Source organism: Marmota monax, unplaced genomic scaffold, assembly GCF_021218885.2.
Source record: "Marmota monax isolate L192 unplaced genomic scaffold, Marmota_monax_Labrador192_F-V1.1 WCK01_AAM20220418_F8-fsc00022, whole genome shotgun sequence".
NCBI lineage: Eukaryota > Metazoa > Chordata > Mammalia > Rodentia > Sciuridae > Marmota > Marmota monax.
Genome location: NW_026695215.1, coordinates 9,230,201 through 9,249,231, shown reverse-complemented (window position 1 = coordinate 9,249,231; position 19,031 = coordinate 9,230,201). Strand labels below are relative to the sequence as shown.

Genomic DNA, 19,031 nt, shown 5'->3' with positions numbered 1-19,031 from the left:
TTCAGAGGATTTGTCGCTGATATACAGGAATGCCTTTGATTTATGCGTGTTGACTTTATAGCCTGCCACTTTGCTGAATTCATTTATTAGCTCTAATAGTTTCTTTGTAGACCCTTTTGGGTCTGCTAGGTATAGAATCATGTCATCTGCAAATAGTGATAATTTAAGTTCTTCTTTTCCTATTTTGATGCCTTTAATTTCTTTCGTCTGTCTAATTGCTCTGGCCAGTGTTTCGAGAACTATGTTGAACAGAAGTGGTGAGAGAGGGCATCCCTGTCTTGTTCCAGATTTTATTTTATTTATTTTTTTTTAAATTTTTTATTGTTGGCTGTTCAAAACATTACATAGTTCTTGATATATCATATTTCACAATTTGATTCAAGTGGGTTATGAGCTCCAATTTTTACCCCATATACAGATTGCAGAATCACATCAATTACACATCCATTGATTTACATATTGCCATACTAGTGTCTGTTGTATTCTGCTGCCTTTCCTATCCTCTACTATCCCCCCTCCCCTCCCCTCCCCTCCCCTCCCCTCCCCTCTTCTCTCTCTGCTCCCTCTACTGACATTCGTTTGTCCCCCTTATATTATTTTTCCCCTTCCCCTCACTTCCTCTTGTATGTACTTTTGTATAACTCTGAGGGTCTCCTTCCATTTCCATGCATTTTCCCTTCTCTCTCCCTTTCCCTCCCACCTCTCATCTCTGTTTAATGTTAATCTTCTTCTCATGCTCTTCGACCCTACTCTGTTCTTAGTTACTCTCCTTATATCAAAGAAGACATTTGGCATTTGTTTTTTAGGGATTGGCTAGCTTCACTTAGCATAATCTGCTCTAATGCCATCCATTTCCCTGCAAATTCTATGATTTTGTCATTTTTTAATGTAGAGTAATACTCCATTGTGTATAAATGCCACATTTTTTTTTATCCATTCATCCATTGAAGGGCATCTAGGTTGGTTCCACAGTCTAGCTATTGTGAATTGTGCTGCTATGAACATCGATGTAGCAGTGTCCGTGTAGCATGCTCTTTTTAGGTCTTTAGGGAATAGACCGAGAAGGGGAATAGCTGGGTCAAATGGTGGTTCCATTCCCAGCTTTCCAAGAAATCTCCATACTGCTTTCCAAATTGGCTGCACCAATTTGCAGTCCCACCAGCAATGTACAAGTGTACCCTTTTCCCCACATCCTCGCCAGCACTTGTTGTTGTTTGACTTCATAATGGCTGCCAATCTAACTGGAGTGAGATGGTATCTTAGGGTGGTTTTGATTTGCATTTCTCTGACTGCTAGAGATGGTGAGCATTTTTTCATGTACTTGTTGATTGATTGTATGTCCTCCTCTGAGAAGTGTCTGTTCAGGTCCTTGGCCCATTTGTTGATTGGGTTGTTTGTTCTCTTATTGTCTAATTTTTTGAGTTCTTTGTATACTCTGGATATTAGGGCTCTATTTGAAGTGTGAGGAGTAAAGATTTGTTCCCAGGATGTAGGCTCTCTATTTACCTCTCTTATTGTATCTTTTGCTGAGAAAAAACTTTTTAGTTTGAGTAAGTCCCATTTGTTGATTCTAGTTATTAACTTTTGTGCTATGGGTGTCCTATTGAGGAATTTGGAGCCCGACCCCACCGACTGTAGATCGTAGCCAACTTTTTCTTCTATCAGATGGCGTGTCTCTGATTTGATATCAAGCTCCTTGATCCATTTTGAATTCACTTTTGTGCATGGCGAGAGAAAGGGATTCAGTTTCATTTTGTTGCATATGGATTTCCAGTTTTCCCAGCACCATTTGTTGAATATGCTATCCTTCCTCCATTGCATGCTTTTAGCCCCTTTATCAAATATAAGATAGTTGTAGTTTTGTGGGTTGGTTTCTGTGTCCTCTATTCTGTACCATTGGTCCACCCACCTGTTTTGGTACCAGTACCATGCTGTTTTTGTTACTATTGCTGTGTAGTATAGTTTGAAGTCTGGTATCGCTATACCGCCTGATTCACACTTCCTGCTTAGCATTGTTTTTGCTATTCTGGGTCTTTTGTTTTTCCATATGAATTTCATGATTGCTTTCTCTATTTCTACAAGAAATGCCGTTGGGATTTTGATTGGCATTGCATTAAACCTATAGAGAACTTTTGGTAATATCGCCATTTTGATGATGTTAGTTCTGCCTATCCATGAACAGGGTATATTTTTCCATCTTCTAAGATCTTCTTCTATTTCTCTCTTTAGGGTTCTGTAGTTTTCATTGTATAAGTCTTTCACCTCTTTTGTTAGGTTGATTCCCAAGTATTTTATTTTTTTTTTAGGATATTGTGAATGGAGTGGTTGTCCTCATTTCCATTTCAGATGATTTGTCACTGATATACAGGAATGCCTTTGATTTATGCATGTTGATTTTATATCCTGCCACTTTGCTGAATTCATTTATTAGCTCTAATAGTTTCTTTGTAGACCCTTTTGGGTCTGCTAGGTAAAGAATCATGTCACCTGAAAATAGTGATAATTTAAGTTCTTTCCCTATTTTTATGCCTTTAATTTCTTTCATCTGTCTAATTGCTCTGGCCAGTGTTTCGAGAACTATGTTGAACAGAAGTGGTGAGAGAGGGCATCCCTGTCTTGTTCCATATTTTAGAGGGAATGCCTTCAATTTTTCTCCATTCAGAATGATGCTAGCCTGAGGCTTAGCATAGATTGCTTTTACAATATTGAGGTATGTTCCTGTTATCCCTAGTTTTTCTAGAGTTTTGAACATAAAGGGATGCTGTACTTTGTCGAATGCTTTTTCCACATCTATGGAGATGATCATATGGTTCTTATTTTTAAGTCTATTGATGTGGTGAATAACATTTATTGATTTCCGTATATTGAACCAGCCTTGCATCCCAGGGATGAATCCTACTTGATCATGGTGCACAATTTTTTTGATATGTTTTTGTACCTGATTCGCCAGAATTTTATTGAGGATTTTTGCATCTAGGTTCATTAGAGATATTGGTCTGTAGTTTTCTTTCTTTGAAGTGTCTTTGTCTGGTTTAGGTATCAGGGTGATGTTGGCCTCGTAGAATGAATTTAGAAGTTCTCCCTCTTTTTCTATTTCCTGAAGTAGCTTGAAAAGTATTGGTATTAGTTCCTCTTTAAACGTTTTGTAAAACTCTGCTGTATACCCATCCAGTCCTGGGCTTTTCTTAGTTGGTAGTCTTTTGATGGTTTCTTCTATTTCCTCAATTGATATTGGTCTGTTTAGGTTGTCTATATCCTCCTGACTCAATCTGGGCAGATCATATGACTTAAGAAATTTATCGATGCCTTCACTATCTTCTAATTTATTGGAGTATAAGGATTCAAAATAATTTCTGATTATCTTCTGTATTTCTGAAGTGTCTGTTGTGATATTGCCTTTTTCATCCCGTATGCTAGTAATTTGAGTTCTCTCTCTTCTTCTTTTCGCTAGCATGGCTAAAGGTCTGTCGATTTTATTTATTTTTTCAAAGAACCAACTTTTAGTTTTGTCAATTTTTTCAATTGTTTCTTTTGTTTCGATTTCATTAATTTCAGCTCTGATTTTAGTTATTTCTTGCCTTCTACTTCTTTTGCTGTTGTTTTGCTCATCTTTTTCTAGGATTTTGAGATGAAGTATGAGATCATTTATTTGTTGGTTTTTCCTTTTTTTAAGGAATGAACTCTAAGCAATGAATTTTCCTCTTAGAACTGCTTTCAATGTGTCCCATAGATTCCGATATGTTGTGTCTGTGTTTTCATTTATCTCTAAGAATTTTTTAATTTCCTCCTTGATGTCTTCTATAACCCATTGATCATTCAGTAACCTATTGTTCATTCTCCAAGTGATGCATGATTTTTCCTTCCTTCTTTTATCGTTGATTTTCAGTTTCATTCCATTATGATCAGATAAGACGCATGGTATTATCTCTCCTCCTTTATATTGTCTAAGAGTTGCCCTGTGACATAATATATGATCTATTTTTGAGAAGGATCTATGTGCTGCTGAGAAAAAAGTGTAACTGCTTGATGTTGGGTGGTATATTCTATATATGTCAATTAAGTCTAGGTTATTAATTGTGTTATTGAGTTCTATAGTTTCCTTATTCAACTTTTGTTTGGAAGATCTGTCCAGTGGCGAGAGAGGTGTATTGAAGTCTCCCATGATTATTGTATGGTGGTCTATTAAACTCTTGAACTTGAGAAGAGTTTGTTTGATGAACATAGCTGCACCATTGTTTGGGGCATATATATTTATGATTGTTATGTCTTGTTGGTGTATGGTTCCCTTGAGCAGTATGTAGTGTCCCTCTTTATCCCTTTTGATTAACTTTGGCTTGAAATCTATTTTATTTGATATGAGTATGGATACTCCTGCTTGTTTCCGAAGTCCATATGAGTGATACGATTTTTCCCAACCTTTCACCTTCAGCCTATGTATGTCTTTTCCTATCAAATGCGTCTCCTGTAGACAGCATATTGTTGGGTCTTGTTTTGTGATGCATTCTACTAGCCTGTGTCTCTTAATTGGTGAGTTTAAGCCATTAACATTTAGGGTTATTATTGAGATATGGATTGTTCTTCCAGCCATATTTGTTTATTTATGTTACTAAACATGGTTTGTTTTCCTCTTTGATTATTTTTCCCCCCTTTACTGTCCTACCTCCCACTCTTGGTTTTCATTGTTATTTTCCATTTCCTCTTCCTGTAATGTTTTGCCGAGGATGTTTTGAAGAGATGGTTTTCTAGCTGCAAATTCTTTTAACTTTTGTTTATCGTGGAAGCGTTTAATTTCATCTTCCATCCTGAAGCTTAATTTCGCTGGATACACAATTATTGGTTGGAATCCATTTTCTTTCAGTGTTTGAAATATGTTATTCCAGGATCTTCTAGCTTTCAGAGTCTGTGTTGAAAGATCAGCTGTTATCCTGATTGGCTTACCCCTAAATGTAATCTGCTTCCTTTCTCTTGTAGCTTTTAAAATTCTCTCCTTATTCTGTATGTTGGGCATCGTCATTATAATGTGTCTAGGTGTGGATCTCTTATGATTTTGCACATTCGGCGTCCTGTAGGCTTCTAGGATTTGGGATTCTGTCTCATTCTTCAAGTCTGGGAAGTTTTCTCATATTATTTCATTGAATAGATTGCTCATTCCTTTGGTTTGGAGCTCTATACCTTCCTGTATCCCAATGACTCTTAAGTTTGGTCTCTTTATGTTATCCCATACTTCTTGGATGTTCTGCTCATGGTTTCTTAACAGTCTTGCTGAGCTGTCTATGTTCTTTTCAAGTTGAAATACTTTGTCTTCATTGTCTGATGTTCTATCTTCTAAGTGTTCTACTCTGCTGGTAGTATTCTCAATTGAGTTTTTAAGTTGGTTTATTGCTTCCTGCATTTCTAGGATTTCTGTTTGTTTGTTTTTTATAACCTCTATCTCCCTGTATAGTTGATCTTTTGCTGCCTGGATTTGTTTGTGTAATTCATTGTGGAAGTGATCTTTCATTGTCTGATTTTTGCTGTCTAATGTCTTCCTTGAGACTCCAGATCATCTGAAGCATGTATATCCTGAATTCTTTATCTGACATTCCACCTGCTGCAGCTGTTACCTCTTCTAAAGTTGAGTTGACCTGCATTGCTTGTGGTCCTTTCTTTCCCTGTCTTTTCATATTGCTTGGGTTTCTTTCTGCTTGGTGAAACTGTTGTGTTTTTGAAAATTTTTTCCCCCTATATATTTATATTGCTCTTGTATAGTTGAAAAGTCTCCTTTGCAGCGTTGGGCGGCGGTCTGCCTACCTTGCAGGAGCGGGCGGCGGCTCTGCTCTGCCCCTACTCCAATTGGGTTGACGTGTGTACCACGCCGGCAGACCGCTGGGCCTGATCCGCCGGTCTGTCACAGGTCTGCCTACCTTGCAGGCGTGGGCGGCGGTTCTGCCCTGCCCCTCCTACCACGCCCGCGGACCTCTGGGCCTGTTCTGCCGGTCGGTCGCAGGTCTGCCTACCTTGCGGGCGCGGGTGGCGGCTCTGCTCTGCCCCTACTCCAATTGGGGTCACGCCGGCGGGCCGCTGGTCCTGTTCCGGGCGCAGGCGGTGGCTTTGCTTTGCCCCTCTGGCTTGATGATAAAGTGAGAGAGACTCGGGTGTTTGTGACTCACTTTCTTTACCAGGAGACCAACTGTTTCTGTCTCTGCTGGTATAGATGAAGTTCTCTCCTCCGCCGCTTTCTGATGACATCAGATCTCTGCCATGTTGGTATCCCATGCGAATGGCAGCATTTCGTTCCCTTTGCCGGGTAACCAAAGCAACGGGTGAGTCCTGACCGTCCCTCACAAGCCCCGTCTCAGTCCTGTTGCCGCTGCCTATGAAGGCTCGGTTGGTATTTACCTCCACAGTATTCAGCAGGACCCAGACCGAGAAGCAGTTTCCGCGGATTCTTTAGCCCTGGGCCAGAGCAGTTCTGGGAGCCGGAATTCGGCCGCTCCGTGCTTGCTGTATGTTCTGATAGGAGCAGGCTCCAAGAAGCAGTTTCCGCGGGTTAATTAGCACTGAGCCTGAGTAAGTTTTCTGCGAGCCGCAGGCGAATGGCAGCCTGAAATTACCTGTTCTATGGCTGAATGAGCTGCGATCAGTCGAAAACAGGGATGGTGACGTCAGCTCTCCAAGATGGTGGCTTCTGGCTTTCTCTGTGGTCTGACCGGTGTGGAGAACCGAATTGGACTGCTTCCTTCCCCCGTCTCAAACCCAGAATTCAGCACTTAGTATGGTGATTGCACAGCTGGCAGAAGCCCGCGGAAACTGCAGCGATGTATCTTTGTGTTGCTATCTCCTTGTTTCCCAGCACGCGCCGCAGACTCTAGCCGCGGGGCGATTTGCTGAATAAGCAGTGTGACCCTCCGTGCGGACAAATCTCTCGCGTTTGAGCCCCCGTAGCTGATCCTCGTGTGATGGAAATCCTTCCTCTAGGTTTTGGAGCACCCAAATTTTGCTGGAAATTCCTAACAAGATAGCTTTTAGCCTTTCTAACTCATCATTCTCCCACACAGTGACGCGGTACACGGGGGTAATGCACTCCCTTCGCCGCCATCTTCCTTGATCCAGAAAATTTTCTCTTCAAGTGGCAGGCAAAGAAGCCTGGAGCCATTTTGCAACTAAGCAAAGGAAGGCTTCTGGTTTAGGGTAAGTTAAGAACTTTTTTCTACATTGGAAGAATGGGAGGGAAAAGATTAAAGAAAAAAAAAGGGTCAGGCAGTAAGGAATCTGGTCTTTGGCCTAGAGAGGGAGCACATTTAAAAAGGCACCATGACCTGAAGGAGGAAGTATACTGAGAAGACGATCTCAAAGAAATCCCAGTTTATTTAACCTTATGGGGGAAAAAAATGTGACCATATTTTGTTTATATCAGTAGTATTTTACATCATATAGGAATGTTGATGTATACTTTTATTCCTGGTAAGAGTTCCTGGATGTGGAAAATGCTAAAACAATGTGTGATTAAAAAATATTTAGATACACTGTCACGCAGACACAAGTGTCTTACATTACTCGTACTTTCTGTAAGTCTCCAAAGAGAAAACTGTAATGTCTTTTTTTTTTCTTAATGCTGACTTAGTAATATTTGCTCCTGAAATGAAAAGTTTATAACATAAGTGATATTTATAGATGAGCTTTAAAAAATGTGGGGAAAATGAGGTTTAAAAAAATTAATATTCCATAAGGGATTTTAAAAATGATCTTGTGGGGAAAAGGCAAGATCCTTTTCTTTTTAAATAAAAGAGATACGGGGAGAAAAAGCCAATGTCCAACAGTTTATTGCTATTCTCAACTGGTGCCAATTCCAAGCCCAGGTATTCAGTTCATTGCCAAACCCAGGGAACAGCACACTCAGGGGGAATCCCAGAGCACCCAGTGAGCATCACACAGGTGTCTCATGGGTCCTTAGTGACAGCTTTCCAAAATTTAGAACGAGAACAGACTAGAGCAGAATTCCAATGCAGTTCAGTGTGCCAAGAAGTATGAAAAGAAAATGAAAACTAAGCCAAAGCACATTGAGGAGGGTTTTTTTTTTTTTTTTCAGTTTTTCACTTTATTATCATGTACAATACTGGAAGCATAAAAGGGCGTTGTCTACAACTTTGTTTGAACCCCATCACCCACCCCTTCTTTCTTTTTCCTAGTTCTCGTATAACAGGACAAGGGCGCAAGGGACACAGGGGACAGCAATGCAAAGCAGAGGAAGGCTGGAAGAGAATGAAGTGTTAAAGGTTCTGTTTAAAATTCATCGGACATTCACACCCCACTTTCCAAATCAGTGATCAGTGTATGTAGTACTTCAATCAAGGAAGTGAGGAAATATATTAATGGGTGTCAGAAAAAGATCACCAGGCACCACTCCGGAGTCAACTGTCCTGTGAAATGGCAAAATACAACTGTGAAAGATAGCTCTTGGAGACGTGTGGCGTGTGCATCTCAACGTTTTCCACTGTAAACTCCTACATAAAATATGTGGTCTTCTGTGCTGACACCTCAATTCATAATATGCAGTTATTGTTGTTATTTCATCTGTGATAGATCTAAAGTTATATATTGATGTTAAATGAAATTCAGGTTCTGATTGTTTTTAAGTTCAGAGTTTCCTTAGAAATGAAAAGGAATAAATGACATTGAAATAAATGGAGTGCATGGAAGAGAAGAGACGTTCAATTAAAAATTTGCCTGGGTTTTACTAACCTAAGTTTACAACCACAAGACTGGATCACCTGTGGGATCTGGATGGACATGATTGAGAAAGGATCACTATGCCTTTGGCTAGGGATTTGCTACACCCTTCCTTGGAAGAGGAGAAGAAAAAAAATATAAAAAGAAATGGCTAGTTCAAAGTCCAATTCTTATTTTATGAATGTAAAATGTCCAGGTTGGTACAAGACTTACCACAGTTTTCAGCCATACCCTGATAGTGGTTCTTTGTGACAATCAGCTTCCAAAGCTGTTGTTCAACAGTGTTATGCCAACCCATAGGAGGAAAGGTCAGACTCACAGAAGGTTGTTCATTTACAAGAAAGCAACACTAATGATCTATGCAACTTCCAGAATTTATGTTTTCTCACAGATGCCTTGTAAGTTCAGTAATTCTGGTTACTCTACCAAGATAAGGTAATTACTTTTGATTTTGAAAGGTATACAACAATGATCTCCTATTTTGACGTTTTTCAATAAAGTTTTAGTTATGGGAAAAAGCAAGACTGGGATCCAACTAGAATAAGATATATTCCATGTTTGTATGAATATGTCAACATATACCCTACTGTCATGTATATCTAAAAAAAACAAATATAAAAGAAAAAAGGAGTGAAGTGTGGGGTGGGGGGAGACTATGGGAAAATCATAAATATAAATAAAATCCAGCTGCTACACTATGAATCCCATGATCTGATGCTTGCATCCAGACTATGTGGTGACCACAATGATTGTGCAAATAAATATGCAAATATAATTTCAGGAGAGCAAAGTGTCAATTTTTGTAATGTATGATCAAAAAAAAAATACCATATAAGTATTTTTTTCTTGTTTCGAATTGCTAAATTCTACAAAAACATGCTAATCTAATAAAACAGGTTGTACTTGTCTAATCACAAGAAATAAAACTCAAACAATTCCAAGCTATAAGGGAAGGCAGCTATTTTTAACCATAGCAGGGTGAAGTAGAAACATAATGACATCCTGTCACTATTTCCTGCCTTGTTCAAGGAGATTGTTCATTAAGTAAAGCTACAAATTTTCCATCATAAGGAATGTGTTGGTTTTTAGTTTAAAAATGTTTTTAACACAGAAGTAATTTACTACTACTACATTCTCATTACAAAATTCAAGTAGCACAAATGTATCTACTGTTCTGTCCCTGATGGGATCCCCTCAAACTCCAAACTTGACCTGCTTTTCCAAGAGGTAACCACTGTCAGTATGGTGATCAACATGTAGACCATCTTCTCTTTTGAATAGGTATTTATGTCTCCCTGAATATTGTTTTCTACACAAATAAAATTTGACTACACAAATTCACATGGAAAATTCTCAGTGAGATCTACAATAAACATTTGTGAGTCCGCCTTGAGTGTACTCTCCTTTGCTGATTAGAAGCAACCTGATGGTTTGTTGCAGAGCCCACTACTCTTTCCTCCCTGCTACCCTATGTGGGTAGGATCCCCCCACCAAGCTTCCTTGTGACCTTGCTCTATTTAGCTCTCAGGATTTCCCTCCTGCAGACCACAGCACTGGCTTCTCGGTGGGTTCTGAGCCCATCTGAGCTCATGAGTAAGAGGTGGCAAGAATGAGAACTGTGAGAAGCTACAGGAGGTGCTCTATGGTCAGGAGATTAGGTCTTTCTGCAGGCTAGATCTGATTTTTGTAACTTCAAAAATAAGTAATGAAGCAGAAATTTCATCCCATCATTGTTTTGATACGCCTATTCAAAACAGTATCACAGAGCATTAAGATACTACATTTCAGGTTCAGTGTGTTGCCTGGCAGATTTCTAATTTTTTTAATATTTTTAAGCAGGACTGACAGGCCCTTATTCCCAACACACATGCACATATTTTGGCAGGTAGCCTGCGCTGCTACTTCAAAGGGAGAAGGGTATTCAACTCCTTTCATGATGTCTTTCAAGGTAAAAAATGGTTGGTGAAGATGACATCTAATAAAAACTTCATTACCTAATTTGAGATGGGTTTAATGAATCAGATTCTTCTCAGTCTTTCATAACCAACATTAAACAGCAAGTTGACACAATTATTAAATGAATATTTCCCCAAAAAACATCATGTTTGATTTATTGCAACCTCATGGATTTTTTTCCCCCAGAATGCTGCCCATAGTTTTGGGGGATGACTTTTTGCGAGTCATATTCTCCCTCTACCTTTAATCTGAGAGAGAAGAAAAGAATTTGGTACACAGAGAGAACAAAGTGAACTGCAGGCTCATACAGAATATGACCAAGTGATTCCCAGAAATAGAAAAGCCAACTCTTTTATATCCCCCTGGAAATGATCATAGTGGGAGAGGATGGGGTCTTCTTGCTTTTGGAAGAGTGTTAGGCAATGCCACCCCAATACACACTGGCTTTGAAACTGTTTTTATAAGTAGTTTCAAGTGAATTTTTGTCAATTGCAGTCAAAGTGCTGATTAATGTGAAGTCCATGATTTAAAGACAAGATGTGGCTTTTTATCCTCAAGGAATGTATCATCTAATCAGAGATGGAATGGAGGATAGCAGTGCAGGGCTAGGTGTGTGCTAGCAGAAGGGAACCCTAACAGATCCATAGTCCCCACCAGGGAGCTAATGCCTGAAATTGCATTGTAAGTAGGTCTTGGTATTGTGATACTGAAGGGTGCCAGCAAGGTTCAGATGGAGATTAGGGTGTGAAAGTGCATGGGGCTGAGAGAGAGCAGGGAGTTCATGCACATGCAGAGGATTCCTGCTTTCAAATGTATCCATTGCGTGTCTAGATTCATGGGGATGTCATCCTTGAAACAGATGAAGTTCTTGCCCTCTAGAACCTTACATTGTAGTGGTGGAAGACAGATAATAAGTTAGCAAGTCAACATAATAGTCAAGGTATTTGTAAGTGCTATAATCAAAAATAAAGTGAATTAAAGATGATTTTCCAGTGAGATAGGAAGGATTGTTTTATACAAGCAGGTCAGGAACAGTCTCTCTAATAACACAGCACTATGAAAGTTGTAAACTATTGCTTGTGTTTTCTTTTCACTTTGGTTCTAGGACACTTGAATTTTAGCTGGTCACACAGCCACAAGGCTAAGAGGACATTTTTCACTCTCCCTAGCCATTGGTGTGGCCAATGGGACCTATGTAGGTATGACATGCAGGGCCTCCTTCGTGTTTTCTTCCCTAGTGTCCAGAAGGTGCTGGGAGATGCAGCGGGCATCCTGCATCTCAAGACGGAATCTGCATTTTTGAAGATGGCTGGGCCACATGATTGAATGTTTGAGTCTCTAATATTATGGGAGAACATAAAAATAGTTTTCAAAGCCAGTGTGCATTGGGGTGGCATTGCTTAACACTCTTCCAAAATAACTCTTCCAAAGTTAGTTGGACCACTTACTTTCAGATTCATATGTGAAAGAAAAAGTAAGCTTTATTAATAAGTCTTATTCAAGTTACTGCTATTTTCTTATAGTAGCCCATTCTATATTCCAATGAATAGAAGGGACATTTGAGCAGTGCCTGAAGTAAGTGAGCAACCATGAGATTTTAAGGACAAAAACCATGCCTGCTAAGTATACAGCATGAGCAATGGCCTCAAGGGGCTTGTGCTTAGATAGTTGCAATTATAGCAAGGAAGCCAGCGTAAAAGGAGCAGGTTAAGCAAGAGAGAGGGTGTTAGTTGCTGAAGTGAATGGATTTATAGGGGAATTAATCGCTTAAGGTCTTAAGAGGACTGAATGACACCAAAAGGCATCCAGAACTTTTGCACAATGAATACCATGGTCCAATTTGCATTTACAAAGTAATTCTGCTGCAAGGTGGAGAACACTTAGTGGGTCAAAAATAGAAGCAGTGGGATCTGTCCAGAGGTCGTACCAACTGTCTAGTGATTGACATTGTGGCTTAAACAGGATAGAGAGCTGGAGATGGTGATTTTTTTTTTTTTTTGGTAAAGAATCAATAGGATTTGCTAATGGTTTGTTGTTACTAAGAGAGAGGAAGTGAGAAATGAGCTAAGGGTTTTGTTTTAGTTTTTAGATACATGGAGGTGCTCTTTATGAAGTTTGAAAACCAGGGAGAAGAGAGTTTTGGGAGCTTGAAAATGAAGAGCTTGATTTTGGACACAATGCATTTGAGGTGCCCATTCAACAACCAAATAGAGATGAGAATAGGCATTTGGGAGGAAAAAACAGAGAAGTCTAGAATTTGAGAAAGAGGTCTGGGCTCCTGAGATACATTTGGAAGCATAAAGCGTATAGATGGGATTCAAATGCATGAGGCATGTGAAATCATCAAGAGACTGAGGGTAGATAGAAAAGAACAGAGGTCTGGGGACACACACCTGTCCCACACACTGTCACTTGGTGACAGTGAGGGGCTGGCAAAACAAAAGACAAGCCCTAAATAATCCTGAGAAGGAGCAGCCACATTAGGAGGAGGAGGAGAACCAGGAGAGAGTCAAGTCCATGGAGCCAAAGAAAGGAAGAGTTTTACAAAAGTTGTCAACTGTAGGTACATCGAGTAGGTGATGAATGGAGGAGGGAACTTCGATTATTGGTTTTAACATGTGGAGATCATTAAAGACCCTAACAGGAGCAAGTTAGGTGCCCTGGGAAATGAAAACTGAAATGAAGTGGGTCAGCAACAACCCGCCTGGGGTGTGAGTTGTGGGGCTTTTTTTTCCCAAGTTATAATTAAGAATTATTTTGTATAGCAATTAACACAGGAATTATTATTATTAAAATTTTATTTTTGTGCTCATGAAAAACGAACCAGTGAGGAAAATGCAAATAATTTGGGAAAAAGAGGAGACAACTCTAGCAGTTAAGCCCCCAACCTGGGAAGAGGACTTTGGCATACTTGTGGTGGAGCTGGCCATATAACAAGAACATCTCCAGTGAAGACAGGAAGGGAGGTGGACCACTGGGTAGAGATGTGCATAGATTAGCTGTTTTCTGTTCAGCTAAAAATAAAGCAAATCAAAGAGGACATGAGTGTTAAAAACGCATCAAAACTGAGAAGTTCATGAAAATAACATAACCAAACGTGAACATGAGGTCCCGTGACATTCCCCACAACTTGTGAAAGTCATTTGATTTCCTTAGCTGACATCTGAGTTTTTTAAAGTGGATTCTCTGATTTTCTCTCCTTCTCTCTCCTTCTCTCTCTCTCTCTCTCTCACACACACACACACACCACTTCCTCATTATGTGCCAATTAATACGTGATCCAAAGTCAGATAATCTGATACCAGTGTTTATTGATTGTGATGTAGTGTGGAAAGTGATTACACGCTGAGCTTTCATTTCATTTGCAAAGTGGAGATAATATTATATTTACATGTAAAACATGAACACAGATCTATCTATACCAATGACTTGTAGATATCTCCATTTGATTTCTTATAGATATCTCGGAAGATAAAATTGAATAATTTCTTCTTTAGTTTAGTTACTGTATTTCAATAGACACTATTACAGAGAAGTTACCCAACTCATCTACCTCACGATATTTAACATACACCTTTCCTTTAATTCCTTCCCATTTCAAGTTCAGTTGACCAACAAGTTCTGAAAATTCTAACCAGTGAATGTGTCAGTTTACATAATTTATGGTTTTGATATCTTGAGTGTAGATCTTTGTAAACAAAGTAGCTTGAGAGCATATACATTTCTTAGGATTTTTAAATTTAGTTCTTATTATTTGTTGTTGGTGTATTCTAATTTTTTCTCAATTGTGTTTGTTGTTGTGTTCTAATTTTTTTCTTCTTCCATAAGGTTTTGTTTTATTTTCTTGGACTTAAATAAATTTTCCAACCATTTTGGCATTTCTTGCTTCACTGTTTTGCCCATAGTTTCAAACCTTTTTCATTAAATATTAATCCACTGAATATGTACCTATATATACTAATGTTTACTAAATGTCAAACATCTTAGGCTTTGTCAGACTTGTAGAGTACTGACCTTCAACTTTGGAAATGTGTTTCTGCATCTGGATTTCTGGCTTGTCCCTGATTTTGAATAATGAGTCACATAGCCTTATGAGTAATTGGATCGTTGGTGCAATTAGAACTTTTCCTTGTATTATAATTTATAGCGTGGGTGAATTGAGCAAAGTGTAATGAGTCATTTTACTGAGGCTTTTAAGGAAGTTATTTCTGAAGGTCTGCCTAAAAGGCTAAAATATGTCTGAATTAAAAAGAATGATAGGCTGCAATCAAGACTATAAAATAAAGGTGCTCAGTAAGCAGCCCTATTACAATCAAAAAGCGAAGGAAACGGATCCCTGTCTTGTGTGCAGAGGCAAAGGAAATGATGAATACCTTAGGTAACTCATTCTGTGCAAAATCAATCTTTCACTGTCAATTTTAAATGAACTAATTTGTTCACAAATCTGCTCAGTCAGTTTGGAAGCATACTCTGTTCCTTCATATTAGCAAATCCTTTAATCTTGACTAGTCCACTGAGTAAGAAATCTAGAAATGTGTTAATATGATTGGACATATGTAGGAGGATAAGAATTGATTCTTTTAATTAGTGTCTGCTCAAGTTAGAGTCCCTTTCTTGGCTGAACTATTGACCTACTAATATATCAAGAGATTATGTTATGACTAACATAGACCCAAAGTTCCGTTTAACTCTTTCTTTATTGGCCAATATTGCAGCAAATTTCCCAGAGATTAAATCCTTTCTTTCTTTAACAAAGAGTGTTGGTTTTAGATTTTATATGGAAAGTAGCAAAGAAACAAATCTCTGAACATTAATTCTTTACATGACAACATATCTACGAATGGTCCATTGATACATCTCTCTCTTACTATTTGAAAAATCTAAATTCATCTACAAGTTTGTCACCTATTAAATGAAAAGATATCCAACACCCTTTTTTCATGAACTTTGCTTTTATATAATTAAAAATAATATGCAAATTTCCTTAAATGATGTTAGAGAATAACACAGGAAGAAACTCTAAGTACTGTATGAATACATGATTTTTATTATGAGATATGGAAATAAGATACTGTAAGTATTATGACTCTTTTTCTGCTATTTTACATATATTGGCAGTTACTGAACAGTGACATGCATTTCCATATAGAAAGGAACAATATAAAGATTCTGTGTAAAATAAATGAGTATAAAACAAAGATACAATTTAAACTTATTTTGTTTTTGTTTAAATGCATTCATAAAATGCATTATTTTTCTAAATTTATTTTTTAATCACAGGTACTAATTTTGCATGTTAGTGGGGTTCAGTGTAATGTCCGTATATGCAAATGGCACTCACTGATCAAATCCAACCACCGTCTCCCCACCTTCCTCTCTTCCCTTCCCAATCTATAGTAATCATGGGACAGAATGTGCTTAACATGTATGAGGTCCTGTGTTTGATCCCCAAAAATGCCAAAGCAATTTTTTAAAAAGGCAAAGAAAAAAAGTATGTTCTTATATGAATGACCTTTGTCTTTGTTAAAAGACAAAACAATTGTTGAGAATGATGAACTATATACACATCTTATGGTATTTTGACAGAATTATATTAAAAGATAATCTCAGGGCTGGGTCTGTAGCTCTGTTTAGAGTGTTTGCTTAGTATGCACAAAGCCCTGGGTTTCATCCCCCACACTGATTAAAAAACAAAGATAATCTTTTATGAATGTTATCAGTTTGATAACTTAACCAGTTTTTACTATATTTCTTACCCTTAAACACAGAGCATAAACATGGTTTAGCAAGTAATCTAAGAGAAGCTACATTCATGTATTTCCCATACAGTATGAGGAGAGAGGTTGAATTTCAATTTGCTGAGCAAATATTCATTTTATCTCTTCGATGTGCAACATCCTGTAGCAGGCTCTTTGTAGGACTTCAAAAGCTGTCAGACATAGTCCTTGACTTGAAGGGAATTCTAATTTGGACTTGAAACCTAGAAGCTATGGTTACTTGATTGTGAAAACTGGGTAGGCTTTCTGCCACAGTCTCCCCCATTTCATTGTGGTAACTCCCTTTTCCAGAGGATCAGACCAAAAATCTCTGGGATCATCTATACTTTCATTCCGACCCTCTCACTCCACACTCAGTTTGGTAGAAATAAAATTGCCTTTATCTTTATCCAGAATCAAAGTGTTTCACATCCTCCATGTCTTCCTCACTGGTCCCAACTACCTCCATCCCTCTCTTAGATACTCTTGCCTTGTCTATTCTCCTTGCTCCTACCTCTACCCTTTCCCAACCCTCTCCCAACGTATTTCAGAGTAGTCTCTTAATCCAGATCCTACCACCCATCTATCTGCTCAAAACATTTTAAGACTGTATGTCACATATCAAATGGCTAAGCTATTGGAACAATGCCTTACAATGTCCTCAAAGAACCTGCTGCCTTCCATCCTATGATTTGATCCCAGTTTCCTGTCTCTCCCCTTCTGTTGGCCCCACTGGCTGCCTCAAACACAGCACTGACGCTGCTGCACTAGGGCTGGGCACCTGCTCTTACTTCTACCTGGGAGGCCCTCGCCCAGGCAGTCACGTGATTCACACTGACTCCTCCTTCCAGGCTGCTCAGATGTCTCAATCCTAGTGAGGTCAGCCATGACACCCAGACTTAAATCTGCAAACTTTGCCCTCACAATTCAAAGCCCCCTTGTCTTCTCTATTATTTTTGTTAGTACTTACATATTTTTTAGAATACTACATGGATTCTTATTTCTTATGTCTTTTGTCTGTTTCCCTAGAGTCTCTATTTTGTGTGTTGATGGTATTCTAAACCCTTAAATTCATGGTACATAGTTATGTTCAGTTTGAACCTGCTGAATTTTAAAAAGGGTTAAATTTTGTACTAGTTTGTGGTTTGAGTATAAAATAGTTACTTATAGTTCTCAAGAATGTGACTATCTTGTCTTAATTATTCTATTGCATTAACTTAGTATTTAGCTTCTCTTCCTTATTTTTAAAGCCATGTTATGGATTTCTCCATAAAACATAAATCTGACTGCTCATGTCTCCATTAACATGCAACATGATGCTGTAAGATCAACCAACATCTTACTGTTTTCTTGTATTGCTCACCTGATCTCCTTTTTTTTTTTAATTTTTATTGTTGGTTGTTCAAAACATTACATAGTTCTTGATATATCATATTTCACACTTTGATTCAAGTGGGTTATGAGCTCCCATTTTTACCCCATATACAGATTGCAGAATCACATCAGTTACACATCCATTGATTTACATATTGCCATACTAGTGTCTGTTGTGTTCTGCTGCCTTTCCTATCCTCTACTATCCCCCTCCCCTCCCCTCCCCTCCCCTCCCCTCTTCTCTCTCTGCCCCCTCTACTGACATTCATTTGTCCCCCTTGTATTATTTTTCCCTTTCCCCTCACTTCCTCTTGTATGTACTTTTGTATAACTCTTATTTGTGGTTATATACTGAACTCTGCAATTCTTTTTATTCAGTTGTTTAATAAGAGCTGATGCTCTTATGTCTCAGTTTTGAAGAGTCCTGAAATAAAAGCCAATGAACAAATCTTATTTCCAAATCCAGATTTCCTATTTGTTCAAGATATGTGATTAAAAAAAAGAAAAACTCAACTATTTTTTAAAATTTCTTTTAGCATCTCATTTAACTGCTAAGCCATATTTTAACAACTATACTCTACCCGTTGTAATTACTCTTGGTTACTCTTCCTTACATTTAGACACTTCATGGGTGCTAAATAAACACTTGTAGAATAATTAATTGAATTTGATATGTTTCCCTTTGAGTGAGGGTGAATTCATCCAGTATGTTGAGAGATACCAACTGGAAGAACAAGGTGGTCTGGTTATTAACCATTCCTTGTATCACTGAGCTTTTCTAGTTTATTTTACTATTATATGTTGTCACGTAATGTAATATATAAATATGCCAACAGTTTTAAAATTGTGATTTCTAACTATGTGACAAGGCTCATCGATTTTGCAAGTTTCAAATGACATTTACCAACAGGTTCTGATGGTGAGGCTCTAAAGGAACAGGTACTTTGTGCCTTGCTGGTGGTAATGCAAATAATACCACCCAGAAAGAAAGGCTTTTGATAATCTCTCAAAAATTGCATAGATTCAGAACCTTAGGCCTGGTTCTCTAAAAGCAGTTCCTGAAACAAGGATTAAAGATGGTATCCAAAGGTTCAGTTTAGGCAGTTTTCAGTTTTCCACCTGATTTCATAGGCTGCTTGGGGCTTGCGGGCTGCTTTCTCACTTGGACAGCAGTCCATCATTGGCTCATGGCAATCTGGAAAGGATGTAGAGTCCTAGGTACCTATGGCAGTCTGA

The 19,031-nt window shown here is 38.4% G+C and overlaps 1 pseudogene; it reads left to right on the top strand.

Annotated features, from left to right (window-relative positions):
* Positions 1 to 8,789: 8,789 nt before the first annotated feature.
* On the top strand, positions 8,790 to 9,134 carry LOC124084610 (small ribosomal subunit protein eS27-like; annotated as a pseudogene).
* The last annotated feature ends 9,897 nt before the right edge of the window (positions 9,135 to 19,031 follow it).